This window comes from Protopterus annectens, chromosome 6.part1 (genome assembly GCF_019279795.1).
Source record: "Protopterus annectens isolate FY-2018-M chromosome 6.part1, PAN1.0, whole genome shotgun sequence".
NCBI classification, from domain to species: Eukaryota; Metazoa; Chordata; order Ceratodontiformes; family Protopteridae; genus Protopterus; species Protopterus annectens.
Window position 1 is genome coordinate 167,221,251 of NC_056738.1, and position 20,350 is coordinate 167,241,600.

A 20,350-nucleotide genomic window follows, 5' to 3' on the forward strand; every position below is an offset into this window, starting at 1 on the left:
CTGTGGAAGGGGAGCTGGGAAGGGTTACAAGGAGAGAGTTGAGACAGGCTCAGCTCTCAGACACTACATTGCAAGGCCTGAGGCAGGTAGTTTAGGGAGGCACCTGACTCACAAGGAAAGGGGGAAATCTGTATACTGGGAAAAAGGGTTACTATACAGAGAGTGGACCCCTGAGAGATGGCTAGAAGGTGAAAGAGTACAGCAGTTGGTAGTGCCTAGAGCCTACCATCTGGTGCTTCTAGCCATAGCCCATGATATTCCCTTTGCAGGTCATATGGGCATAAAACATACAAAGAGGCATATTATGCAGAACTTCTATTGGCCTGGAATTTCCAGAGATGTAACAGGGTACTGCAAGACCTGTGAGCAGTGCTAAAAGGTAGGCAAGGCAGGGACAAGATGAGAGCTCCTTTGATGCCTTTGTCTATGATTAAGGAGCCCTTTCAGAGGGTAGCTATGGATATTGTGGGTAATCTGAGTACCCCAAGTTCCACAGGGAAAAAGTATATCCTAGTGGTAGTGGATTATGCTACACAATACCATGAGGCAGTGTCTTTGTCCTCCATTGAGGCACAGAAGGTGGCAAATGCCTTGTTAGAGACTTTCAGCAGGGTAGGTTTTCCAAAATTAATACTGACTGACAGAGGTGCCAATTTCATGTCAGACCTGCTGGCTTGTCTGTGAAAGTCCTGTGGGGTGAAGCACATGAAGACCACCCCCTACCATCCCCAGACTAATGGTCTTGTTGAGAGGTTAAACTCCACAATCAAGTTCATGCTACGGGTATTTATAGAACAGTTTAAGAGGGAGTGGGGCAAATATTTGCCCCATCTGTTGTTTGCTTACAGAGAGGTTCCCCAGGAATCCACAGGTTTTTCACCCTTTGAGTTGCTGTATGGGCATAGAGTGAGGGGACCTCTAGATTTAATTCGAGATGAGTGGAAAGGTAAGTGGGAGTCTCACAAAGAGTCTGTTGTGGCATACGTCCTAAACCTCAGGACAAGGCTCAGGGAACATATGGGCCTGAACCTGGAGAATTTGGCAAAAGCCCAACAACAGAAAAAGGTGTGGTATGACAGGAAGGCTCGAGCTAGAGAGTATGCTGTGGGACAGAAGGTAATGGTTCTCATTCCTGTCAGGCACAACAAGCTGCAAGCAGCTTAGGAGGGTCCCTACAAGGTGGTAAGAAAGGTAAGTAATGTTAACTACATGGTGGAGCTGCTAGGCAGATGGCAGGGGTACAAATTGTACCATGTTAATATGATGAAACCTTACCATGATAGGGAGGCCCTTGTGATGAGCATTTGCAGTGGATTGCAAGAGGAGTCTGAGGGAGATGTGGGGACTGATCTCCTCAGTGAAGCTCCCACTGACACCTCAGTGGAAGGGGTAGCAATGTCTCAGGAGCTATCTCCTACCCAGATTCGAGAAATCCGAGCAGTGTTGTAGGAATTTTGGGACATGTTCACTGGGAAACCAGGGTGCACCCACCTGGTGCAGCACCAAGTGGATACAGGACCCCAAATACCTATTAGGCAGGCCCCTTATAGGGTGCCTGAGAGAGTCAGACAGACCCTGAGGGAGGAGGTACAGGAGATGTTGGAACTAGGGGTTATTCAAGAGTCTAACAGTCCCTGGGCCTCCCCAGTGGTGCTGGTGCCAAAGAAGGATGGCAGCACCAGGTTCTGTGTGGACTACAGGAAATTAAATAGTCACACAGAGACAGATGCTTACCCCATGCCTAGGACAGATGAGGCCTTAAAGCAGCTGGGTGGGGCTAAGTATCTTACAACCATTGATCTTACTAATGGTTACTGGCAAGTGCCCTTGACTCCCAGTGTTAGAGAGAAGTCAGCCTTTGTTACTCCTTTTGGCTTGTATGAGTTCACAAAGATGCCCTTTGGGATGAAGAATGCCCCAGCAACTTTCCAGAGGCTGGTAGTTAATATCCTAGCAGGAGCAGGAGGGTTTGCCCTTGCTTACCTAGATGATATTGCCATCTACAGCCATTCCTGGCCAGAGCACTTTCAGCATGTTAGGGAGGTGCCAGGCAGACTACAGAGGACAGGGTTGACCATTAAGCCAAGCAAATGTCAGGTGGGTATGGCGGAGGTTTCCTACCTAGGACATAGAGTGGGGAGTGGTAAGATAAGGTCAGAACCTGCCAAAGTGGAAGCCATTCAGGCATGACCTGTACCTGTTACCAAAAAGCATGTGAGGGTATTTTTATGGACAGCAGGGTACTACAGAAAGTTCATCACCATTTATAGTACCATAGCTGCACCCATCACAGAGCTGACAAATAAGAACAGGCCAGATAATGTAGTGTGGACCCCAGCATGTGAGCAGGCATTCCAGAAGCTTAAAGAGGCTTTGGGAGGACCCCCTGTGTTAGCCAGTCCAGATTACAGTGAAGAATTTGTTGTGCAGGTGGATGCTTCGAACCATGGGATGGAGGCTGTACTTAGCCAGATTTTTTTCAGAGGGAGAAGAGCACCCAGTGGTTTATCTCAGTTGTAGGCTCCAACCCAGGGAAAAATGCTATGCAGCTGTAGAAAAAGAATGTCTAGCCATAGTGGGGGCACTTCTTAAACTTATCTGTATGGAAGGAAATTCACTGTTATGACAGATCACAACCCCCTAACATGGTTAAACAGAGCCAGCCAGCAAAATGCCAAGTTGCTAGGATGGAGCCTAGGGTTGCAAGCATATGATATGTCAGTGCAGCACCTCATTGGGGTTTGCAATGCCAATGCAGATGGGCTGTCAAGACACGGAATGGTGCAGGTATACTCAGATAGACCTGACCCTCTCAAGCGGCGTTTCTCAAGGGTCACTTGAAAAACTAGCTTGAGTTCTCCAGGGGAGAAATGTGAAGACTGGTAGCAAAGGGTGAAGGGTTGTGAAGACTGGTAGAGAAGGGTGAAGGCTGCCAGCCTAGCCAGATAGAATTATCTATCATTTGTAAATATGAATGTAAACTACAGGCTTGTTGTCTTAAATGTAAAGAAATACTGTTACATGTGGAACTGTAAATAAATGTGACAACAGTGCACTCTACTGACCAAAGTAAAGCATGTGCTGAGCCTTTGAAGTAGCAGTGGTGTCGAAAAGTCTAGATTAAGAAATTATTTCTATTGTTTTAACCAATAGTTAAATTGCTAGATTTAAACATGCAAATGTATTTTTATTGTTCTGTTCCATCCAGCTGCAAGATAACAAAAGGGAGATGTTAAGAATGCAAATGCAGTCAATGTGTAGCCTGGGAACTACAGGAAAGTGAAAAAGAATGATGCAATGTTTATCAGAACTGCAATAACAATTTAAACAGAGAGAATCAGAAGGCATTGAGCATTTTGTCTGGATGATCCAACTCACAGCACTGCCTCTTGCTCACATGTAGGTTATCTTAAACTTATGTTTTCTTGTAGAGATATCTAGAACTAGAAAGTTTAGACTAAGTGTTTTTCTGTGATGTCAGAACTGTATTACTGATTTATTTTAAGTATTTCTTTGTGATCTCTGAACTCTTGACTCGCAGTGACTGTGTAGTAGAAAGTATTGTCTTGTGGTTTTAATTATTTATTATTAAATATTTTAAAACCTTTCAACTGCGGCTGATTTGTGTAGAGATAAATAAGCTCTAGAGTACATTGCATATATATAAGGATCCTGTACCAAGTCACTCTAATAAGCCTTGAGACTGTTTAGTCACATCTACTAACTGGATAATAATATTGCACAGTAATAATTGGGCACCCTTTTAAGGGCCTTTGAGTAGCTGATAAATATTAGCTGAGTGGTGGCAGTAATTACTACCATATAGTCTGGGTAAAAGCAGCACAGCAGGAGAACCAGTGCCAGCCTTCCCCAGAAGTGTCTGTGTGGTTGTGTAAACTCTTATCTCAAAGTGTGTGTGTCAGCTTCTTGGACAGGGACACGAAGCACTGGTTGGACAGAGAGGGTGCTGGAGATTTTAGCTTGCCCAGCTAGGCTGAGATCTGGACCCTATAGCTGTGCCAGTGGGGAGTCTTATTGTGGACCTGGGGAGCCAGGGAGTGACCAGCCCCAGACTGACTATAATCTCTGTGTGCTCTTAAGGGAAATTGCACTTTATTGTGTGTATTTGTTATCCTTTCCTCATATATGAGACACCCTCTCTGGTGTTAGTGGTGAGGATTGAGGCTCCTTGATTGCTGGGCCAGGGCAAGGTGTCACAAGAGTACACACACTTTCAGTGACAACTGCCCACAGGCTACTGAATTCCAATTAATAGCCCACTGCTTTGCCACCAATATGTGACAGGCCCTCTGTACCTGAGCCAGTAATCAAGGAGCCTCAATCCCCACCACTGACACTGGTGACAGACCGCCACTAAAACAGGGATGGATTTACCCAGTAATTTCAAATACAGCTCTCTGCATCAAGCGCAATTTCCCCCAAGAGTAGTTCTAAGTAACTGACACACCCACACCTAGGTATTTGATTTTCACACCCACTCCTGTGAAGGCTGGCACAGATTTACTAGATGTGCCCCCTTATGCCCAGGCAATAAGGTAAGGATGTGGCCTCCAGCCAGTCACTGTCAGGCTCTTACAAGGGTATTCAATTATACTGAGTAAAGTCAATACTGTCATAAATGGTAGAGTGTAACCCAAGCAGCAAGACATTTTGCAGTTGCCAAGGCGTCACTAGCATAAGCATAAGTACTCTCAAGATGGTAGACATAATCTCTAAAAGATCAGCCACAATAAAAGGTAAAATATATTTAATAACAAATAATAAAATAGAGATCATGAGAATATTAAATATTTAAGAGCAATAAACGTCAAGCGTTCCAGTCACAGGAGAAATAATACTTAGCTAATCTCACTGTAATTCCTGACTGTCTAAAGAAGAACTTTTCCCTATCTAACTTAATTAATACAGCAAGGCAAGATCAGATGCTGAATTGCTTACTTCTACAAGACAAGGTGATGTTCTTCCCACTTACACTGATCTGCAATTGAACTCAACTAAACTGATTATGATAACTGTCATAAAATTTATATCAGGTTCCAAAGAAAACAAAACAAGCTGATCTGTGAGTTCCATCCCCTCAGTGCTGGTTATAGATGACATCACATTTGATTGCATGACTCTGTTAGAGTACAGACTGGGAGCTTTTCTAAGATCTGTTGCAGTATTTGAAAACTATGTAATTCTTTGCTTAAAAATAAACATTTAATCAGCTACGATAACACTGCTGATACATTTTTAGCATTAGCATCTTTACAAGTCAGTATGATAGTCAAATGACAGAAAATTATTTACAAAACTGTTTATAAAACTCTAGCTAACTATGCTGGCATATGTTCCACATGCACTGCTCTATTCTCCCTGGTACAGATGGCAATACCTCACATCATCACAGATGACAATATCATCCAGGTAAGCAATGACATAATCTCCTGCTCCTGCTAGGTAATGATCTGCCAGCCTCTGGAAGGTTGCTGGGGTATTTTTTCATCCCAAAAGGCATCTTTGTGAACTTGTATAATCCAAAAGGAGTCACAAAGGCTGACCTTTCTCTTGCTATGGGAGTAAAGGGCACCTGCCAGTTACCCTTGGTCATATCAGTAGTGGTTAGATACTTAGCCCCACTCAGCAGCCCTAAGGCTTCATCTCTCCTAGGCATGGGGTAAGCATCTGACTCTGTGTGACTGTTTATTTTTCTGTGGTCCATGCAGAATGTGATGCTACCATTTTTTCTTTGGTACTAGCATCACTGGGGTGGTGCAGGGACTGCTGGACTCCTGGATTACTCTCATTTCCAACATTTCCTGTATTTCCTTCCTCAGAGTTTGTCTGACTCACTCAGACACCCTATAAGTGGCCTGCTTGACAGGCCTTTGGTAACTTGTATCCACATGGTGTTGCACCAGAATGGTGCACACAGGTTTCCCAGTGAACTTGCCAGCAAACTCTTCCAATGCTGCTTGGATTTTTTGAACCTGGGTAGGGGAGAGCCACTAAGATATTGCTACCCTTTCCACAGAGGTGTTAGTCCACGCCTCACTGAGGAGATCAGTCACCAGATCCCTCTCAGACTCCTCCTGCAAATATTCTGCATCAGGGCCTTACAATCATGGTAAGGCTTCATAATGTTAGCACAGTACAATTTGTGCATCTGCCTTCTGCCTAGCGGGTTTACCATGCATTTGACATTACTGATCTTCCTTACCCCTTTGAAGGGTCCCACCCAAGCTGCCTGCAGCTTATTGTGTCTGACAAGAATGAGCACCACAACTTGTGTATCCACAGCATAATTTTGGACTTGAGCATTCCTATCATACCAGACCTATTTTTGCTGTTGGGCTCCTGTAAATTTCTCCTGGGCCAAGCCCATGAGCTCAGCCTTGTCCTGATGTTTACGACATATGCCACAAAAGACTCCTTGTGGGATTCACGCTCACCCCACTATGCAGTATGAATCAAATCTAAAGGTCCCACCACCCTATAGCCATATAGCAGCTCAAAGGGTGAAAAACCTGTGGATTCCTGGGGTACCATTCTATATGCAGACAGTGGGTATGGCAAATATTTGTTCCACTCTCTCTCTTCAACTGGAATGCAAATGCCCATAGCATGGTGTTTATTGTAGAATTTAAACTTTCCACAAGACTATTAGTCTGGGGATGGTAGGGGGTGATCTTTAGGTGTGTAACCGCACAATGCTTCCACAGACAAGACAGCATGTCTGACATGACATTAGCACCTCTGCCAGTCAGCATTTTTCTTGGGAAAACTATGCTGTTGAAAATGTCTAACAAAGAATTTGCGACCTTCTCTGCCTTGATGGAGGAGAGAGTCACTGCCTCAGGGTATCTAGTAGCGTAATCTACTGCCACTAGGATATACTTCTTTCTTGTGGAGCTTGGCGTAGTCAGAGGCCCCACAATATCCATAGATACCCCCTGAGATTGCTCCTCAATCACAGGTAAAGGCATCAAAGGAGCTTTGACCTTGTCCCTTCCCTTGCCTACCTTTTGACACTGCTTACAGGTCCTGCAGTACTCTGTTACATCCTTTGCAATTCTAGGCCAATAAAAGGTCTGAATAATGCATCTCATGGTATGCTTTATGCCCGTATGACCTAGAAAAGGAATGTCATGGGCTATGGCTAGAAGTGTCAGATGGCAGGCTGTAGGAACTATCGACTGCTGTATTACCTCACCCTTTAGTCCTCCCTCAGGGGTCCACTCTCTCTACAATAAACCATTATTCCAGCATACAGACTCCCATTTTCTTTGACCATCAGGTGCCTACTTAACTACCTCCCTCAAGCCTCATAAGGTAGGCTCCAAAAGTTGAGCTTGTCTCAACTTCACTTTTCTGACCATTCCCAGCTCCCCTTTACAGGAAGCCTAGTATCTTCTGACAGCAGTACCTCACTGTCAGTCTGTGAATTATCTCTCGCCACTCTCCTTGCAGTCACCCTAGCTATGGGAACATCAGTACCTACCAGCAGTTGTGGCTCACTTTCACACTCAATGAAACAGGGTAGCTCCATCCCTGAAATAGCCACATCACCAGCCCTAGCTTAACGTGTGCAGTCTGCCTGAGTCTCCCCCAGTCTACCAGACCTACATGCCTGCCTTCAAGCCTGACTGCAAGTAAATGCATGCACACAAGGTATGGTATTATCAAAATCATTCACTAGCAAGACATCCACAGGGAAGAAGTATATCCTGGTGGTAGTAGTCTATGCTACTAGATATGCTGAGGCAGTGGCCATGTCCTCCATCGAAGCAGAGAAGGTGGCAAATGCTTTGTTAGAGATTTTCAGCAGAGTAGGCTTCCCAAAAGAAATACTGTCTGACAGAGGTGCCAATGTCATGTTAGACTTGCTGGCTTGTCTGTGAAAGCATTGTAGGATGAAGCACCTAAAGACCACTACCTAGCATCCTCATACTAATGTTCTTGTGATGAGTTTAAACTCTACACTAAACACCATGCTATGGGCATTTGCAGTCCAGTTGAAGAGAGAGAGTGGAACAAATGTTTTCTCCATCTGCTGTTTGCATATGAAATGGTACCCTAGAAATCCACAGGCTTTCCCCTTTTCTCCCCAGCTCATATGCAGAGTTAGACTCTCACATGTCCTCAGACAAAGTATTAAGGGCTTGTTCCCTTACCAAAAAGTCTGCTAGCCTTTTAAAAGTGGTAACTTGACACCCACTCACCCACCTATGAAAGTAAGTACATAACTCAGCAATATAATCACATACACTTTCATCTGCCTTGCATCTATGTTCATAAAACTTTTTTCTAAGCTTCAGGTGTTAACATATAACAGTTCAATAAACATTGATGTATTCTATCATAGTTTAAACAATCATTATCAGAAAATTTAGAAACGGCAGTTACAGCTCTGGCTGGTGGTGCTGCGATAGCGTTGTCGCCTTACAGTAAGACATTGTCCTCTTCGATTCTCAGCTAGAGCATCTTCTGTGTGGAGACATGAGTGAATGGGCATACCTTCGTGGAAGGTTTTGCGTCAAGGCTGGCAACTCAGCACGTAAAAATCTACTGCCAATCATTAGTGGACCGGAGTTCCGCTGTGGCGACCCCTAACCTGGAAAAGCCATTAATTTTTGTCAGTTTAGTTTCAGCAGGGAAAACAGGCAAAGATGTCAACAGAGGATTATGGTAAACTGACAAAGATCCAGTTGGCCAAGATGTGCAAAACCAAAGGAGTGGGGCGTGCTAACCAGACTAAATAAAAAATTATTTCAACTTTAATTGCAGCTGCAGCATGGATCAGTGTCCAGGAGGACAACAAGTCTGATGATGGAGATGTGCAGTCTGCAGAAACAGAACAGTTCACCTTTTCCTCAGAGGACTTAAAAATTCATCTGGAGTTAAAGAGACTTGAAGTGCAGGCCAAACATTTAGAGGCTGAAGAAAAAGATGAGCAGCATCAAAATAAGGCCAATAAAGGGGAAGTAGCATATGTATGAACTGGAGACCAAAGAGAGATTCTGACATTTGAAGGCTGAATAAAAGGAGAAGCAGCATCAGCATGAACTGGAGACTAAAGAAAGAGTGCAAAGTTGGTAGACTAAAGAAAAGGAGATGCAGAATCAGCTGGAAGCCAAACATTTGAATACCAAAGAGAGACTGCAGCATTTGGAGATCAAAGAAAAAGAGAGGCTGTGGCAGTTGGAGATCGAAGAAAATGAAAGACTGTGGTGATTGGAGGCTGAAAAAAAAGAGAAGCAGCAAAAAAAAAAAAAAAAAACGAGAGAGAAAAGCTGACCATTCAACAGGGTCATAGAGGTAATGGGGAGGGAAATGACTGGACCCCAGAAGCAATAAAGGTCAGTAAATACCTTCCACCATTTGCATGGGGGATGATTTTGATAGCTTTATTCATACATTTGAAATTGTATGTAAACAGTATAATGTTGATCAAGAGCTCTGGGTACAGTTCCTGACCCCCTTACTCTATGGTAAAGCTGTAACTTGTTGTGTCTTTCAAACTGTTGTGAAAATGTAACTCAATGTTTACCTTGTTGGTGTTGAGAATACACATACCTTCAGTGACAACTGCCTCAAAGTTACTGAAGTTCAGTTAATATCCCACTGCTCTGCCACCAATATGTGACAGGCCTTCTTTACCCAGGCCAGTAATCAAGGATCCTCAATCCTCACCACTGACACCAGTGAGAGACTGCCACTAAAACAATGATGGATTTGCAGATTTTCACACACACTCATACACTCCTGTGAAAGGCTTGTACAGATTTACTAGCTGTACCCCTTCTACCCAGACTATAAGGTAACCATGCTGCCACCAGTCAACTACTCTCAGACTCTTACAAGGTTATCCAATCATACTGAGTAAAATCAATACTAATATACATGGTAGAGTTTAACCAAAGCAGCAAGGCTTTTTGGAGTGGCCACGGAGTGACAAAAATAAGCACAAGTACTCTCACGATGCTAAAAGTATTCTCTAAAAGACCAGCCACAATGAAAAGTATAAAAATGTTTAATAAGAAATAATAAAATAGAAAACTTGAAACTACTAAATATCTAAGTACAATAAACACCAGAGTTTTAATCACAGGAGAAATAAAAATATCACAGTTGGACAGATTCAAACAAATGCAGAAAAAAAATACTTCACTAATATCAGTGTATTTCCTGTCTATCTAAAGATTAACATTTCCCTAGCTAACTTAACTAATGCAGTTAAGCAAACAATACAGAACAAACAATGAAATTCATTGCAATTAAAGACTTCTTTTTTTTTCAGAAAATGAATGCTAATTCATGTAGTATTATTTTGCGAGCATACTAAATCAGTAGTTTTACAGTTTAAAAAGTATCCGACTTGGAAGCTTTCTCCATGAGTCTGTTGCTAAGAGAATGAGAGATATGCTTCAAGTATATAACTAAGACAAATTGCATAAAGCAATACTAACAGAAATCTCTGGGTCACATCAGAGGCTTGGGAGGTCATTGTTAAGAGCTGAGAATTGTTTCATTGTTATGTAAAGCTTGGCATTAAATACCATAGTTCAGGTTATGCTGTAACAGAATAACTATGCAAAGATAACCATGTGAGCAGCCAGACTGCAATTCAAATTGAATATTTTACTGTGCACATTTTAAGAAATGGATAGAGTGGCATACACTGTGGATTGATGTGTGTGTGCTTTTATTTAGAAATAATTCCTGGGAAATGTGATTTAGAGGACAGTGAAGGGACAGTTTTAGTGGCATACCATGCTGTGATTTGTGTGATGTCTATTGTGATTTGTTTGATGTCTATTGTCATGTAAAATTGACTAATTAGTTGAATCTACCCAAGATGGAAATTTGAGACTCTAGCTCATTGAAGGAGTCTATGTACTAATGATCTCTCAATCCTGATAAGGCTAAAAAGAAACTCAAGTTATAACTGACAAAATAAATAAAATGTCTCTACTATTTGGTTTGGGATACTTTTTGCATCACAAACAGCTGAAAAAAAGTTATGAGGCAATCACATGCAGAAGACGTTTAAAAGGGGAATTTTCTTTCCTATGAGTTATGGCAGGCTATAGTTGGAATGACTGACTAATATGGTCCATTCGGGATGTATCTGACCCGACACTTGCAGCAGCTGGAGAGGCCACAAAAGTTCCTCACCAAAAGGATAAAGGGTCTCAAAAATCTGTCCTATGCTGCCCGACTGAAAGAACTCCAGCTCTATTCAGTAAACACGCCACCGCTGCTCAGAGGTGACCTTTGCCTAACATACAAGGCCATGTCAAACCCAGATTTGATGAATATGCTTCACCTCAAAAATCTAGATCCATCAGAGCCACAAGGGGAGACTTAAACCTCGACACGGGCTATTAATAGGACGCTGGGAGGGATAGATTCATCACCCAAAGACTCTATGCTGTGAAACAAAATCCCGGTACATGTGAGGCAGAGCACCTCGCTGGCCTTGTTCAAGAGAAATCTTGACCAATGGATGGGAGATCGCAGATATACCCCAGGATTACCTCAGTGTCACTGCTCGACAGAGGCACAGCAAAATAATGGGTATAGTTCCCCATACTAAAGGGGTGGCGTAAGCCACAAAACGATGGGCTAGGCTTGTAAATGCCCTCGGGCAGATAGCCTAGTATGAACCTATGAACCTATGAACCTATTCATAAAAAATATTTCAGAAAATTTGCTTTGATTCACAGTTCATGATTTCAGTCTTGCATTGACATTCTTTACAAGGCCAGTCTTCAAGGTATTGAAATACAGCTTCCACTATAATCATACGTTTTGTTTCATAAGAGGCACTTTCTCAGGCAGGGCATGCACTCCTATGATCAGTTTTACTCTGCACTTTCAAAGAGGTGACTAAATAGATTTTTAGTATGGTGTTGATATACAAATTCTACATACTGCAGTTAGTGCACATTTTTTTTTGCATTTATCCATGCAGTAAAGAAATATACATAGAAATAAAATGTGTGCTCTACAAGGATTGGTTGCAAACTGTACACCAAGGACAATTTGTTCACCCTAAGACTGTGGATAATCCTGACATGGTACAGACTTCTGTTGCTATGAAAGCCCTAATCAGATGTTGAAATGATAAAGTTATGTAAACAAAAAGATGTCTGTCAACCTCTCAACCTTTAGGGGTATGAAATCTGGACACAGCCAAAAATAGTGGGGAAACAAAGACCAAATCATCGACAGATTTTAAATACTGCTTTAATAAACTTAAAAAGTTGCTATAATAAGTTTAGTGTAATCATGCATTTTCTGAAGGATATGAAGACCAAAACTCAAATGTATGTCATTTACTGACTTTAATACTCAATGATTTACCAGAAAGCCACAATTTTATGAGCAACAGACCAAAACATTAGACAAAAATATGCAAATTCTGTGAAAATCTGGACAGTTGTGAAGTATGATGCACATTGTTGTTAAGTAAATAGCACCACATCATAATCTTCCAACAACATTACCTCTGCTTTCTGTATACTGCATCTGTCTTTAACCCTGTAGTGGTCACTTGTTCTATGTTGCTGTAATAGATATTTTTGGGGAACTGGAAAGATTTGGGAACTTATACAAAAAAGTGAGGTGCTGTGCACAGCTGTTTACCCTGAGTTTCAGTAATATGAAATATAAAGATTTGGATATTAATTATATGCTAGTTCAAGGTAGCCTATACTAACCACAGTCTCAAAAAGGAGCCACTAGCTATAACAACTTATAGGCTCATAGATTAGTACTAGGCTAACTGTCCTTGCAGGCCACTTTAAGCCTAGCCAATTATACTGTGTAAGAATCAAACCCTGCACCTTGTGTCTAACATATAAACACCTTACCCATTATACCAACCTCCCAACCCTGCAGCTGCCAACTGGGTTAAAGCTCAGTAGAGCCGCCAAACAGTAAAAAGACAAAAAATGCTTCTAAATGTATAGTCAGTCAAATCAAGAAATATTTTCTCTCTGTTTATAAGACCTATGTTAAAAGATCTTGCTGAATCCTACTTTAAAAACTTGTGATATTATTCTAAACCATCAGAATACTCAACTTTGTTGCAGATGCCTACCTACTTATTACTAAGTATATTTTTTACCTGTAGGAAATTATAAGTAGCATAAAAAGTTTTTTCACATTCATTTTCAGTTTCCTTCACCTCTAACATTCAGAAGTATAATAACATGGAGTAGAGTTATTCTTGTTTCCTTTTTAGTCCTTGTTTTATAGTAGAATGGGCCTCAGTGATGTCATAGCAAACATGGGAATGCCTTTGAGGAGTTAAAATGCATAATTGGCAGTGTGCACTTAAAAGAAAATTAAGAAGTTAACATAAGCTTGCACTGGTATAATAGAGCAACAGGGCTCTGACTTCAACCCAGGTGACCCAAGTTCAATTAGTGGCTCAGACGTATGCCAATGGGGGGGGGGGTATGGTTGTGGAATACATGTCCTCAGTGGCACACATGCATTGGGATGGATTTCCTCTCCCTATCTGAAACTGCCACATCATGACTCCTATGTGTCAGTAGGACATCCTGCTGATATTAGTCCCTTGCGAAAGTAAGGAGTAATGAAGTGTTATTTCCCATTGCACACCCCACCAACAGGCTGCCACTAGGTAAACATAGAGGATGGGGCTCAGGATAAAACCACAACTGGGGGGGTGGTGATCAGCAGGCAGTGAGGTTAAAATTTTAAAAAAGATAACATGCTAACATAAAGTTATTGAAATATGCTGCCATTATGTAAATATATTTGGCAGAAAATGAATTATCATTTTGCACTATCAAAACTCATCTTTTATTATTTTTTCCTCATTTTTTTTTATTTTATATATATATTACATAATATTTTTAAATATTTTAAACAACTATGTACAATATTTACAATAGCCAGACTTTCAATTATATACACTGTATATTATTAAATATAGAATTGACAGATCAGTTATCAGAGATACAATATTGATTATTGCAGAGTGTCCAACAAAGATATAACTTTCTAAGGATTATTTACCAATGGGATAGATTCGTAGTTCTTTGATTTTTATTTCCATCGATGCAATTGTCTTTAGTAAAGTGTAGAATTCTTCCAAGGTCAGGGTTGTATTTCTATTCCACCTTCTGGTTACACATTTCCTAGATATAGAAAGTATTGTACATAACAAATACATATGTGTCTTATTCAGGTAGGGACCTTCATTTACATTTAGTATAATCAATGCTTTAGTTAAGGTAAAGGATTCATTAAATAATGCTTGTAAAAATGATTGATTCCATTCCAATATGTTTTATTACATTCATAAAAAATATGAATCCAGTCTGCTTTATTAGATTTTTCACACCTCCAGCAAAAACCATTTGTAGTAGTACTGATCTTTTTAATTCTATCTGGTGTTAAAAATGTTCTTTGTAAGTATTTCCAGTTAAATATTTTCCAGTACTGTGTGTTAGAGATGTAATTAACTGATAGTAAGATGTTAGTTTTAATTTTTTCTGTTAACTGCAATGACTGACCTTTTGTTAAGAACTGCCAGTGGTTTGGGAATTGTTTTATATGTTATTAACTCTTTATATAGATTTGAAATGGAAGTTTTCTTTTCACAACTATAATATATAAATTCATACAGAAGACGTATTAGATTTGGAATATCTTTAAATGAGGAATTATTAATTAATCTGCATAAATCTTGAGTGTACATTAGAATGCTTTGTAAGGTTAACCAGTCCTGAGTTGGAATATTGTAAGCAGTTTTTATCATATGTATATCTAAAACATTTAATTTATTTACACATTAAAATCAGCATAAGAATCCATTTTGTTCCCAGGAGGTTATCGTTTCCCTATATATTTTCTGAGGAAAGTTCTTTGTGATGGTAAATGAGGTTAAAAGGTCAAGCCAAAGTTTTAGATCTATGTTTGCATTGGTAAGTTTCCTAAAGGAATCGATGTAATGATTAATCAGTGTTGTTTTAGAAGGTTTTGTTATATTATATTGTTTACTTATGCATAGTATGTACCAAGGTTTGTTTGATTTGTCTACTATTTAACATTTTTTAACAGATTAAATTTATTTGTTAATATAGCTGTTGTTAATTCTTTAAAGTTGGCAAAATAATTTGGGTTTATCCAGTGTATTGTAGTTTTAAGCACGGATGCTTTTATGTATGTTTCTATTTCTGGAAAGTTCAATCCTTCTTGTTTCCAGGGTCTAATATGATGAGTTAGAGCTACTGTATTCTTTTTGGGATACCATAAAAATTTTATTAACCATGAGTTTATTTCTTTAAGAATGCATCTTTCAGGAATTAACTGTTTTGCTAATACTACATAGATATACCCCAGGATTTACTAATCTTCCATGCAGGACTAATCTAGTCCTGCACGGAAGTGGCAGTTTAGGAGGAGGACAGCAACGTGCCATGCATATTAATGAAGGCGTGCTGCCTGACCTGCTAATCCTGCATGGATCATGGACAAGTGCAGGAGGTGTGTCTGAGAACAGAGCAGAGCTCTCAGAATAAACATGCACCTGCAAAGTAGAACAGCAGAAGCTGTAAATAAATGAGCGAGACCGCTCATAGGTGTCCGCCTATCCCCACCAAAGTCCCCCATATATACAACAGCAACAGAACATAAAATAAAAAGAAGAAACCCCTTTATTTTTTTTTTTTAAAACCCTGAGTACAGCTAACCATAGGTGAGGAGGTGTGCCCATCGCTTAGCTACAGTTAAAGCAGCTTAAAAGGCTGAAGATGATATCAAGGAAGATATATGCAAATGAAGCTGCACAGCAATAGTGTAGTGGTCAGAGCATCTGCCTTATGAGCAGGCATTCCCGATTCGAGTCCCACTGCAGCACATACCATTTTCTATGTGAAATCTGTATATGAACATTTTTTTGCAGTATAACCTACTAAATACCATTTAAATGTGAACCGGAGTACTACATTAAATGCACATGTGAAGTGTCAGTGTCATAATGAATTAGGCACTAGTAAGCAGGTTTAAGCACAAATAAGCAGTAGTAAGCATATATAAGCACTAGTAAGTGTATTTAAATGCGTTTGTGTCGGGGTAAGCATTGCCTACAGAGATTAAGCAAAGTAGAAGCTAACTGAGTGTAAGAAACTGTAACCGAAGGTTATCATTGCTTAGCTCCATGCAAACCCATGCAAACCCATGTACAACTGATTTAAAGTGCCTTGATCACTCTGTACTCAAAGGCCTGTGTTCTGCTAAGCAACAAAATAAACAGCTTTTGCAAGGCTCAAACTCAGGACCCTGTACACCACAGTCACACCACTAAGCCATCATAGCAATGCATGTAAATGAGGTATCAGCAAACTAATCCTCACCACAGGAAAATCAAACCAAACATGTGAACTGAATCTATGTTCCAGTGTGATGTTGTATAACCTGCACAGAACAGAAATATGTAAACTGGAGTACTGCAGTAAGCAAAGATTTGAGGTGTTATTGTAATAAAGTGTAGAAGTCCCCAGGTCCCCATACAGTGTATGTATACATGAATCATGGATACCAGACACATATATAACCTGTAATGAAGAATAAATCACTGCCAAATGGCAAATATAGTGCTCATTAACTATTAAGCAATGCTAACTGCAGCACAGCTCAAGTTAGTAAGTGTAAGCAATGTGTAGGGGAGCCAATCCAATCTGCCTAGTGGTATACCTCTTTAAGCAGTGCCAACCTTATGTAAGCAGGTGTGTCCATAGCTTAGCCTTTTCAAAACTGGCCAATCACGGGAAAGTGTGGGAAATTGGCTGTATTTAAACCCCACATGTGGGAATACTTCTCATAACTGGTTGTAGCTTTCTACTGCAGGCAGAATGGCTGGTGTGGGTGAAGGCACTCAATTTAGAGTGCAGCGCTGGGGAATCCAGGAGTCAAAATTCATGGTATGGCTCCTGGTAAAACACCATGAGTAGAGACTACTACAGGGCCAGTACCAGGGCTTGCAATATAAAGCGGATGCCTGGGACAGTCTTGTCCATGACCTCACCAGTGCCACAGGTATCCCCCCGGACTGGTGAGCAGGTCAGGCATCACCATGCTGACCTTAAGTGGTGGAGGGGGATGTACTGGAACAGTGGATCCAGGAGTCTTGGCAGATGCCCAATGCCCCAGTACTGAGTAAGTACTCATTCTGCTAAGTAGTAAATAATTGCCTAGCTTGTGTATACTATGGATAGGTATGGCTAAATATCACTGTATTTCTCTGACAACTGCAGATGAGTGGGCTGTGAACCAGCAAGCCCATGATGCTAGGTTGCAAAGGCTGCATCGCGAGGCAGGTTAGTAATTAGTCTGCATGTACTGTCATAACAAATAAATATAAGAGCCTTAGAAAGTGTTGTACCAGTATAAATAAATGTGTAATAGCCTGTGGATAGAGGTATTACACTTGGAGTGTTTCTGTTTACTCTTCTTTCATATGTTGCTGAACAGTTGCATACTATAAATAGTACTGTTGTATTTTAAGCAGTGTCACCCACACTGTGGTATGCAGATAAAATGTGTATGAAGTCCTGCATAACAATGTTGGAAGTGCCAAGAGGTCAGTCATATTGAACAAGTGAGGGAGACTTAGAAAAAAGGTTGAAAGCTTTACATCAATTCCCTGATAGCACAGTGTACTGTGATGTTAGCTATAATTTTTTGTCACACACAGCAGGGGTTTGAATCCTGGGAGTGCTACTAAGTTGTATGCATAATCATACCCCACAACTGTACAGATTTTGTTACAATGTTCAGATAGAAAGCTGTATGCATAATTACAACCAACTGTACAGAATTTGCTAGAATGTTCAAATTGAAAGTTGTATGCATATTCATACCCCACAACTGTTCCAATCTGTCCAGCATGTCCAGATAAATGACCCATATCACCAGCCGTTCCACTGATCCCCTGAAAAATTAGTGTAATGATCCAAGAAATTTAGGGTCATTTCCGCAGCAGAGACCAGAAAAGACTACCCTTCCAGAGCTCAAGTTTTTCTAGTTTAGTTTTTGCCTAAAAGAGTTAAACTACAGGCTAATACACACTGCCTTTCTGTAAAAAAACTTGAAAAACAAAAAAAAAATATCCGTGGTTTAAGGAAAATTAGAACATTACTATTTTAATATTTCCTATCTTTCCAGCTCCCTGCGAGCAAAGCTGCTTTACGGCTTTTTCCAGGCCATTAGAACTCAGCACAGCAAACTGTTTACTGCACTTTGATAGCATTTAGTCGAAAATTATAGTATTCTATTGTAGTTTTCAGTTTCTGTAAAAAAAAAAAAAAAAAAAAAATATCCTTGTTTCATACTTAATTAGGCATAGTAGAGACCAGATTTCTGCTGATCCCTGGGCTGTCTTGGTTTGTCTTATATTTTCCTCTTGTTTGGTCAGGGGAAAGCTTCTTTACTCACCAGTTTACTCTGGGGAGCCTCGATTGCCTGCTCTGTCCTTGTCCTTGGGAGTGGTTTAAGGGCAGTACTTTGTAGTATTGGCTTGGGTGGGTCATTTCTGTCTTTTTCCAGCCCCTGCTATAAAGCGATTTTGCATTTTTTTCAGCTATTGAGAACTCAGCACAGCTCCTCTGGTGGCCAGCAGTGTCTCTAGCAGCAGAGACCATAAAAGACCCATTCCAGAGATTTTATATTCTTTTCTTGGCTTTTTCCGACTTTTGTGACTTTCTCGACTACTGTTTTTTGCTTGTTTTATCGTTTTTGCACTGCTTTTACTGCCTTATAAGCTAAACTGTTTACTCGCACTTTGCTATAGTTTCAAGTTTGTGGCCTAAAAGTTAAACTACAGGCTGTTGGCTGGCACCAGTGTACTAGCTTTTTGATTGTTACTTAGCCCAAAAATTATAGCACGGACAGTTTTCTGCCTTCAGTAAAAAACTCTGAAAAAAACAAAATATATCCTTGTTTTCCATACTTTCCAATTAGTGTTCCAGAGACCAGATTTTGCTGATTAATGATATATAACTGATAGTCAAACGTGTACATAGTCATAGAATGTATATGAAAACAAACCTGTCATTCTAGCACCCCACCCAAAGTGTATGACAGCAATTCTCAATGTATGTTGTATTAACACCTGCATCTTGTCACACCTGTATGTAAGACACAGGTCACGTATATAATAATCTATAAACATACCAGTGTTCAATATAAGGCCATTGGGTAGTTTAATAATATATGTAAGGGAAAGATCACTGCAGTGACTAAAAATGTGAAAACTACAAGGATATATTAGTTGCTAATTAAACTCTCTCTCACCTCTACCATATGTGCAAAATAACCCAATTACACTCCTCACCTGGTATGTGTACACTCCAAACTATTGTTGGGACATATGTCCTAATGGTTTATAAATATTCACATTTGTTTCCATGCATGTGCCATGTTAAAATACACCCATATTGGTGGTCTGCTGCCATCAATGAAACCTGCATGCTCTTTTAATGGCCACTGTTGTTCCATATATGCATGTGTTCTGCTTGCTCTTCAACTGTGTTAAATCTGGGGTTTTGGGTTAATGGGAATACCTATGCATGCTGTTATAACTAATCCTGAATGCTGTTGACTGTTACTAACCCATTTCTGTCATAGACCTACTACAACATAGCTTGTATGGGAAGGCCGGTCCCAGTGGACCCACCTGTCCCACCTCAGCTGGCCATGGCACCGAGCACCAGCACATCTGGGGTCCAGCCTGGGACCTCCTCCTCTGTGGGCCCTGCACCACCTTTGGGTGGAACCACTGCAGGGGATGGGGCTCACCCCCCCTTGGAGTGGGCATGGAGAGGAACCTGTCACCTGTCAACATGTCTGGTCCATGGTGCGTAGGGAGCTAGATCTGGAGTTTTTGAGACAGGCTACACCAGCTTGAGGGATGAGTGGTACAACTAGGCAGTGAACCTGCCCCTCCTACACAGCTCCCAGCACAGCCACCTTTGGGGACATGAAGGTGCAGTGGTGACTGCCCATGGGTGGGGACTTCAGTCCCACTGTTTCCATTTGGAGGCTCATGGGCTTGCGACTTCCAAAAACCCCTCCCCATCCAAGGTGTTTACCCCCCACATGTGTCATATACCACCCATGTATGTGTCTTGTTTGTCTTGTCTGTTAACCTACCCAACCTATCTCCCCAAATATACCTACTACCCCTCCCCAACATCCCACTCTCACCTGAAAAAAAAAGAGCAATCTATTCCCACAAAAAAAATCACACCCCATACATAGCTGTTCATTTCGCACATGTGCCCACTGGACACATGTAATCTGGTCT